The sequence below is a fragment of the Hippopotamus amphibius genome, chromosome 5 (genome assembly GCF_030028045.1).
Source record: "Hippopotamus amphibius kiboko isolate mHipAmp2 chromosome 5, mHipAmp2.hap2, whole genome shotgun sequence".
Lineage (NCBI taxonomy): Eukaryota > Metazoa > Chordata > Mammalia > Artiodactyla > Hippopotamidae > Hippopotamus > Hippopotamus amphibius.
In genome coordinates this window covers 71,708,582-71,717,569 of record NC_080190.1, presented here as the reverse complement: position 1 = coordinate 71,717,569, position 8,988 = coordinate 71,708,582, and the positions used below count along the sequence as shown (strand labels likewise).

At 39.1% G+C, this 8,988-nt stretch overlaps 1 pseudogene; it reads left to right on the top strand.

The window, feature by feature from the left end:
- The first annotated feature begins 5,641 nt into the window (after positions 1 to 5,641).
- LOC130854232 (peptidyl-prolyl cis-trans isomerase FKBP3-like) lies at positions 5,642 to 8,723 on the top strand (annotated as a pseudogene).
- Positions 8,724 to 8,988: the final 265 nt, after the last annotated feature.

Here is an 8,988-nt window from a genome sequence, read left to right as displayed (position 1 = left end):
ATGAACACCTTTGATAAATCCCTTGTAGAAAGCCCCACTGGAGCCACGACCCTCCACTGTCAGCTCCGTCACGTTAGAACTGCAAAGGCCCTAAAATTTATTCTTTAATTATTGTTTTCATGAGGTTCTGTGGCTATTAAACTCTTGGCATTTTTCTGAAAGTTTTTATTTTGCCCGTACTCTTCTGTGATATTTTAACCAGACACAAATTTCTAGAGCAATATCTATTGTTGATAAGAAATTAGTCTAGTTGTTATTCCCTTATGGAAAATCTTAGAGGCTTTTAATATTTTTCTCTTTATCCTTGATATTTGTAGTTAAATTGTAATATGTTTCGGTATAGGTTTATCTTTGTTTATACTGTTTGGTATTTGGATTAAAGTTTTACTTTGATGACCAATATCTTTCTTCAATTTTGGAAAAATTTCAATTATTATCTGGTTACATGTTGCTTCTCTTAAATAACCTTCAATGTTTCCTAGTGAAACTCCTATCTTGTATATGTCAAAGTCCTTCAGTTTACCTCTCATTTCTCTTAACTACATAAAATTTATAATTTTAATGTTTGTCTCTCTGTGCTGTGTTCTAGGTAAGTTTTTCACTGTATCTTCCAACTCACTAATTTTTTGTTTAGTGTGTCTGGACCAGAGTTTTCCTGATTATTGCATTTTTAATTTCAATGACTATTTTTGCTCCTAAGTTTTTTTTTAAGCTCTTTATGGGAATATAATTGCTTTACACTCCTGTACCAGTTTTTGAGGTACACCAAAGTGAATCAGCTGTATTTATACATATATCCTCATATCCCCTCCCACCCATGACTCCCTCCCACCCTCCCTGTCCTGGCCCTCTAAGGCATCACCCATCATCGAGTTGATCTCCCTTTGTTATACAGCACCTTCCCACTAGCTATCTATTTTACACTTGGTAGTATATCTATGTCTATGCTACTCTCTCATTTCATCCCAGCTTCCCCTTCACCCCCCACCTCCCCCAAACCCCGTGTCCTCAAGTCCATTCTCTACATCTGCATCTTTATTCTTGCCCTGTCAATGGGGTTCATCAGTACCACTTTTTTAGATTCCATATATATGAGTTAGCATACGGTATTTGTTTTTCTCTTTCTGGCTTACTTCGCTCTGTATGACAGTCTCTAGGTCTATCCACCTCATTACATATAGTTTAATTTCATTCCTTAGATTTTTTTAAAATTTTTATTTATTTTTTGGCTGCACTGGGTTTTCATTGCTGCTTGGGGGCTACTCTTTGTTGCGGTGTACAGGCTTCTCATTGAGGTGGCTTCTCTTGTAGAGCACGGGCTCTAGGCGCGCGGGCTTCAGTAGTTGTGGCAGATGGGCTAGTTGCTCTGCAGAATGTGGTATCTTCTGGGATCAGGGATTGAACCTGTGTCCCTTGCACTGGCAGGCGGATTCTTAACCACTGTGCCACCAGGGAAGTCTCTTTTTAGGAACAGATTTTTTTTGGATGTGGACCATTTTAAAAGTCTTTATTGAATTTGTTACAATATTGCTTCTGTTTTATGTGTCAGTTTTTTGGCCACGAGGCATGTGGGATCTTAGCTCCCTGACCAGGGATTGAACCCTCACCCCCTGCATTGGAAAGTGAAGTCCTAACTACTGGAACACCACGGAAGTCCTTCTAAGATTTTAAATGGATTCTTTTTCTTTCATTTTGCTTTTCCTTTTTTTTTTTTTTTGGTTTTTGCTTCACAAATTCTTGCTTCATAAGATGAAATTCTCTTCTTTTTTTTGATGAAATCTTTATGGAATTATTAAATATACTTATTTTCAACTTTTCTAAGTCTCTTTCAGATATTAGTTCTGGGTTCCATTTACATTTGGATTATAAAATTTTGGCTATATTTCTTTGCATGGCTTTGGAATTTTGGTTTGTGGGCAAATTTTGAGGCATGTGTATACTTATGAATAAAACATCTACTCTCCTACTCTCATGAGGATAAGATGGGGTCTGTGACTTACAGAAAGCAATGCTTATTTTATAAGCTGATTATAAAGCTGTAATTAAGCTCCATCAGTAATTCCATTTTGTTATTCTTTTGTCATTAGTGAAGTTTTGTTTTGGTGGCCCAAGCTTGTTGATGACCATGAAAGTGATATGTGTCCATATTTGGGCTCAAGTGTTTAAGGCATGGCTCTGGACAGGAAGGCAGCAACTGCAGTGATTACTGAGGGATCTCCAAGGGGAAGGTGAATCTTGGGAAACTGTGTCAACTTTCTTAATCTTTCAAAATTCTAGCTCCTTCAGATAAGAAGATTTGGTCAATCTTTTTCTGTATTATGAAAACAAATCATGTTTTCTCCCACACTGCCCTCCCCCACCCAATATAATATTATACTGTAATATGAAATAAACGTTCAAATTACACTTACCAGTGTGGAGAGTCTGACATACTTTGCTCCTTATTTGAGAATGACTGGCTGGGAACACAATCCAGCTGTGTCTTCCTGTATTGAGAGTCTTTTTCCATTGCCAATATTGGGGGAATCCAAGTTCTATTTTATTAAGGAAAGTAACAGTTTCCTTTCAGAGGATGGAAACAACACAAAATTCCTGTCTCATATTTTTCAGACTTATTTTAAAAAACCCAACATGTATTATGTGCATATATGTGTTATACATAGTCACTGAGGAAATTTTAGAAAGTCTCAGAAAGCAGAAATAAGAAAGAAAGTTATCTAGAAATCTATGATGTACAATTAACTATTACTATTTTGGTAATTATTAAATATAGAAATCATTTAACAGTAGATACAACATTTGACCTGCATTTTTGCTAGCAGTATGTTGTGAATATTTAACGTATCAACCAGGTATTTTTATAAAATGTTTTTAAATGCCAATTCTAACATCTATAGATTTAAGACTGTCTTAGCAGTATTGTCTCAGTTGCACTGAAGACTGACGGAGAGGCCTGGTCTATGGGTTATTCATTTACTTGTTCATTTTTTCAATGCACATTTTAAGCTGTCACATTGTCCCAGGAACATTGCTAGGATCTGGGTGTACACAGCTAAGTCGGATGTTTCTCCAGCTTTATTTTCATCCTCACAGGCTGAGGGGCTAGTGGTAGGGCAGGTAAGTTAACAGATAGGTATCACACAATGTAATAAAGCACTGCAGGAATCAGAGGACAGAGTAACTGCCCTGTTTTATTACCACTGAATCCCCTCTGTTGTGAAGGGTACTGTTTTACATACTCTCAAGAAAGAGGAAAAACCCAAGATGGAGAGTCCCTAAGGGATCATCCCTTTCAACAGCAACAGTCAGAAAGTCTAAAAAAGGTACATCCTCATGGAAAAGAAACCTTCTAAGCAGAGATTAGGCAGAAACCTTAGATATTTAAACGTGGCCCTGGGTGGAGGGAGGAAAACTAAATTTCCCCTGAAAACTGGAACCACAAACAAGTTCTCATTTTGGTTTGTGGTCTAAATTTGCTCTACCAATATGGGTCAAAAAACTTCAAGGAGAGAATTTAATTTAAAGTGGCGTCAGTTTGGTATGGACCCACATGACTGGCAAAAGCAAACAGATCCTCTCTAGGAAAACTTGACTTCAACCCAGACTGACATCAATTGCTAAGACTCCATCAGCAATAACCACGTCTCAATTTCAGTGATAATAAAATATGAAAAAATATGCATCACAGTAACAGTGAAACACAGTGACTACCTGGGGAAGAACAGATGCGTGTGTCTTAGAATTAAGCCCCTAGGCTTCAAAAACTATAGGCAGGAAATAAAAGGAGAGACAGCACTGATGGATGCAAATGCAAATTATAGGAGGGGGTCCTCCATCTGCTCTTCTGTCCACACTAGGAGTCCAAGACACACTTTCGCAAAAGTTCATACTCTCACATGTCCCAGTGGCATCACGGCTAGCCCAGGCTTCTCGAATTCAGGAGCTTAATGTTGTTCACATGGTATCCCAGGCCCTAGGTGCTTGGTGTAGAGCATGTGTTTGCTTGAGCTGCCATAACAGGATACCACAAACTGAGTGGCTTAAACAAAAGAAATTTATTTTCTTATAGTTTTGGAGGCTAGAAGTCCCAGATCAAGGTGCCAGCAAGGTTGGGTTCTGGTGAAGCCTCTTTTCCTGGCTTGCAGATGGCTGCCTTCTCTCTGTGTCCTGACGTGGACTTTCCTGTGTGTGTGTGTGTGGAGAGAGACAGCTCAAGTGTGTTGTCTTCTTATAAGGACACCATTCCTACTGGATTCTGACCTTATTTAACCCTAATTGCCTTCTTAAAGGCCCTATCTCTAAATAATCCCATTGGAGGTTTGGGCTTCAACACACACATTTTGGTGGTGGTGGTGGGGGTGGGATACAATTCTGTCCCTAACAGCTCGTCTTCAATAAATATTTGTTAAATTAACACCACTTATTTTCACAGGTCTCCCTACTTCTGATGGTCATATTCCCTTAACATAATATAGAGCTGATCTCGTGCCTGAATGAATTTGATATTTTCCTTCCTCTTGAGGATCCCTACTGAAGAAGTCGGTATCTCTGATATTCCAGGTCTTCCTCAATATTTCGTAATTTTGGGTATAGGCAACACAATTTCCAGAATGGCCAAAACGAAAAGACAGAAATACCAAGTGCTGGCAAGCACGTGGGGCAGCAGGAGTGCTCATACACTGGCGGTGAGAGTGTAAATTGGTACAACTACTTGGCAAACTCTTTGGCAGCATGTCAAAGCTAAACACATGCATACCCTGTGACCCCAGAAAATCCTCAGTATTTATGCAACAGAAATACCTCCATGTGTTCAAAAAATGACACAGACAAGAATGTTCAAAGCAGCACTGTTCACAGTAGCCGCAAACTAGAAATTACCTAATGCCCATCAAAAATAGATGAATAAATAAATGTGTGGTATAGTACCTCAAGGATAACTTATACATCAATGAAAATGAATGATCTGCATCTATGTGCAGCCACATAGGTGAACCTTCTAAATATAATGGTAAGTAAAACATTTCTACCATGTTTGTAAGTGATAGTGTACTGGCATGAGGGGGTGGCGGAAGCAATTCACCCCAGGTGTTGGCAATAACGATGTGCATTGCATGTAGAGAATTTAAAAACAATAATAAAATTGACTAAAAATCAGTTTTTCTTTTTTATTATCATCATGTGCTGTCATTCACAGCATTATAAGTGATAAAACACTCCTTCCTGTGAGACAAAACGGATCCATGTTGTTAGCAGGCAGGATCGTTTCTTAACTCTTTGGGGACAGTGACTGCAATGGAGCAGAAAGGGATTCTAGGGGCTGGAAATGTCCTTGATGTTGGTTACAAGGGTGTGTTCAATTTGTGAAAATTTGTTGAGCTGTGCTCTTATGACCTGTGTACTTCTCTGTATATTATACTCCAATAAAAAGGTTTTTTAAAAGCAACAACTTATTTTTAAAAATTAGATGTACTTAAGAGTGATCATTTTGCCCAGGAATGTATTTCTGGCTTGATTTTAGGAGAAATTTCTGTCTGCTTTGATGGAAATTTCCATCAGGATCACTCAATAGCCTCTAACGTACACATTTGGAATCAACTAACTCCTAAGAATTCAGCACAGACATTTATTGAGTGCTTGCAACATGGAAGAGGTACTGAGCTCTATGCTCTGATGATAAGATAGAGGAGGTGCTTCTTTTGCTGAGAAGAAAAACTGTCTTATAAAGCAGAGGAACTGCTTGGGACTCAGTCACATGAAACTAGACATTTACCTTGAAACACAGACGGCAGATAACCTGCAATATCTCTCCTTTGCTATTTCTGTGGAGTGTGAATTCTTTTTGAGGTCACTAACTTTGCAGAAGAGGGGCAGTGTTGGAGCTGGGAAGAATGAGAGTGGGTGGGCAGAGTAGATAAATGCCAAAAGAAGAAGCCTAAGAAAAGCACAAGAGAGGAGAGAAGACATTGCTTCTTCTATCCCCATTAACCAGTGTGGATAAAGAGATTAAACAGAACCAAACCATCATTCATTATCACTGAATAACAGAAAGGGCATTGTTTCACTCCAACAAAAGTAGGAAGGATGTCACCTCAGGATAAAGGGTTCTTCTTTAAATTGAATAAGTTTAATTTTATGAAAAATCTACTTCATTATACTTATTTTTTATATTTTCTCCCATGAACTGGTAAAACTTCATCACTAACTGGTATTTGAGAAGGACCTCTGCTCTAGCCCAGGGGTTGGCCAATTTTTTCCGCAAAGGGTGATAAAGTATATATCTTCTTTTTTGCGGAACATATTCTCTGTTGCAACTATCCAACACTACCAATGGACAATATATAAATGAATGGGTGTGGCTGTGTGTCATAAAATTTTTGGACACTAAAATTTGAATTTCATATTTCTTGGGCCATAAATATTATTCTTGTTTTGATCCTCCCCCTCCTCTAACCACTTGAAAGGCAAAAGCCATTCTTAATTTGCAAAACTAAGCTGCACAAAAGCAGATAGTGGGCTGGATTTGTCCTGCAGGTCATACTTGGATTCTGGAGCTTTATTCTGACATCTGCACCTTTACTCAAGCTGTTTGCACTGCATGTCTTATCCTCCTGGCATTCTTTTACTCTCCGACCCTCTTCAATAGCTCTTCTATTCTCATCCCTTCCGTTGAATTCTGCCCAAATCTTTTGGTGGCTCTCCTCCACGTACTGAATTATAGTGGCTCTGCCCTTTGTTAGCTGGAGGACCTTGGGCAAATTATTTAACATCTCTTAGTCTTAGGTTTCTCACCTGTAAGATGGTGATAATACTAGTACCTACCTCAAGGTATTTAATGTGCGTGTGTGTGTGTGTGTGTGTGTGTGTGTGTGCGCATTAAATGAGATAGTGCATAGTAAGCACTCAGCACAGTGTCAGATATACTACGTGCTCACTAGTGTCGTTTACATTATTTAATGTTACTTAAGTTAAGCACTTATATTATTTAAATATTTTGTATGTGATAGTTTTGCTCCTTCATTTAAAGCTTCCTAGACTCTAATGTTTTTCTTGTGTTCTCACAATAGCCTAGGGTTCTATTTAAAGCAGGTGCTTTTTGAAAGTAAAAAAATTACATTTAAGCAAGTTAAAAATTTCCAGAAACAGTTATATGGAAGGTAAGAATCAGAGCAGCAGCCCAGGCCATACCTACTGATGCAAACTATAGGGCAGGCTTGTATGGCATCCTCAGGCTCTCAATTTGGTGACTCTTCAAATTCCTGCTTTTTAAGTATTTGTTCAGTTGGGGAAAGGTTAAGTGCTCCTTATGGGAGTGGCAGAGCCAGCCCCCTCAGCTCTTAGCCCTCATCAAGAACACTTCCCCTATAGCCCCAAACTTTTTCACTTCCCCAACAAGTCAAACGCAGAGGCTAACTAGACCCCCGCCACTTACCAGGCATTTAACGACCACCTTTACACACCCTTGTGGAATCTTACCATCTCCAAGTGACTTTTTAATGTATTTCTCTTAACCACACGTCACATTCTTCATGGAAGGAGTTTTGATAAGTACAGCATTCCCTGACTGTTTACACTTCTTATGATAACTTAGTGCTCGCCTGCCTCTTAACCCAGTGTGCAGTGATCTGGTTGCTACTGGGTTTTGGATAAAAACTTTTGCTCTGGGACTTCCTAGTTGGTGCAGTGGTTAAGAATCTGCCTGCCAATGCAGGGGACATGGGTTCAAACCCTGGGCCAGGAAGATCCCACCAGCCACAGAGCAACTAAGCCTATGCGCCACAACTCTGAGCCCATGTGCCGCAACTACTGAAGCCCACATGCCTAGAGCCCATGCTCTGCAACAAGAGAAGCCACTGCAATGAGGAGCCCACGCACCACAATGAAGAGTAGCCCCCACTCACCGCAACTGGAGAAAATCTCGTGCACAGCAACAAAGACCCAATGCAGCCAATAAATAAATAAATCAATTAAAAACAAACAAAGTGGAGGCAGTGGGGGAAGATAGCGGCAGCCGTTCCACAGCAGGCCTGGACCGTGGAGCAGCTGCACAGTGAGCAGCTCCCCAAGAAGGACATTATCAAATTTCTGCAGGATCATTGTTCGGATTCGTTTCTTGCAGAACATAAGTCATTAGGAAACATTAAAAATGTGGCAAGACAGCTAACAAGGACCATTTGGTTACAGCCTATAACCATCTTTTTGAAAGTAAGCATTTCAAGGGTACTGAAAGTATAAGCAAAGTGTCTTAGCAGGTAAAAAATGTAACGCTTAATGAAGATAAACCCAAAAAAAACAAGTCTGAAGAGACTCTGGATGAGGGCCCACCAAAATATACAAAATCTGTTCTTAAAAAAGGAGATAAAACCAACTTTCCCAAAAAGGGAGATGTTGTTCACTGCTGGTATACATGAACACTACAGGATGGGGCTGTTTTTTTTTTTTTTTCTTCAGGATGGGGCTGTTTTTGATACTAATATTCAAATGAGTTCAAAGAAGAAAAATGCCAAGCCTTTAAGTTTTAAGGTTGGGATAGGCAAAGTTATCAGAGGATGGGATGAAGCACTCTTGACTATGAGTAAAGGAGAAAAGGCTCGACTGGAGATTGAACAAGAATGGGCTTATGGAAAGAAAGGACTGCCTGATGCCAAAATTCCACCAAATACAAAACTTATTTTTGAAGTGGAGTTAGTGGATATTGACTGAAATAGTAAAGACATCAGCAACAATAAAACATGGCCTTGAAGAATTGGAAAAGAATAAGTAAAATTGTCGCTCTTTGCTGATGACATGATATTATACGTAGGAAACCCTAAAGATTCTACCAGAAAACTGCTAGCACTAATCAATGAATTTAGTAAAGGAGAAGGATACAAAATTAATGTGCAGGAATCTCTTGCATTCCTATACACTAACAACGAAAAAGCAGAAAGAGAAATTAAGGAAATTCTTGCATTTACCATTGCAACAAAAAGAATAAAATACCTAGGAATA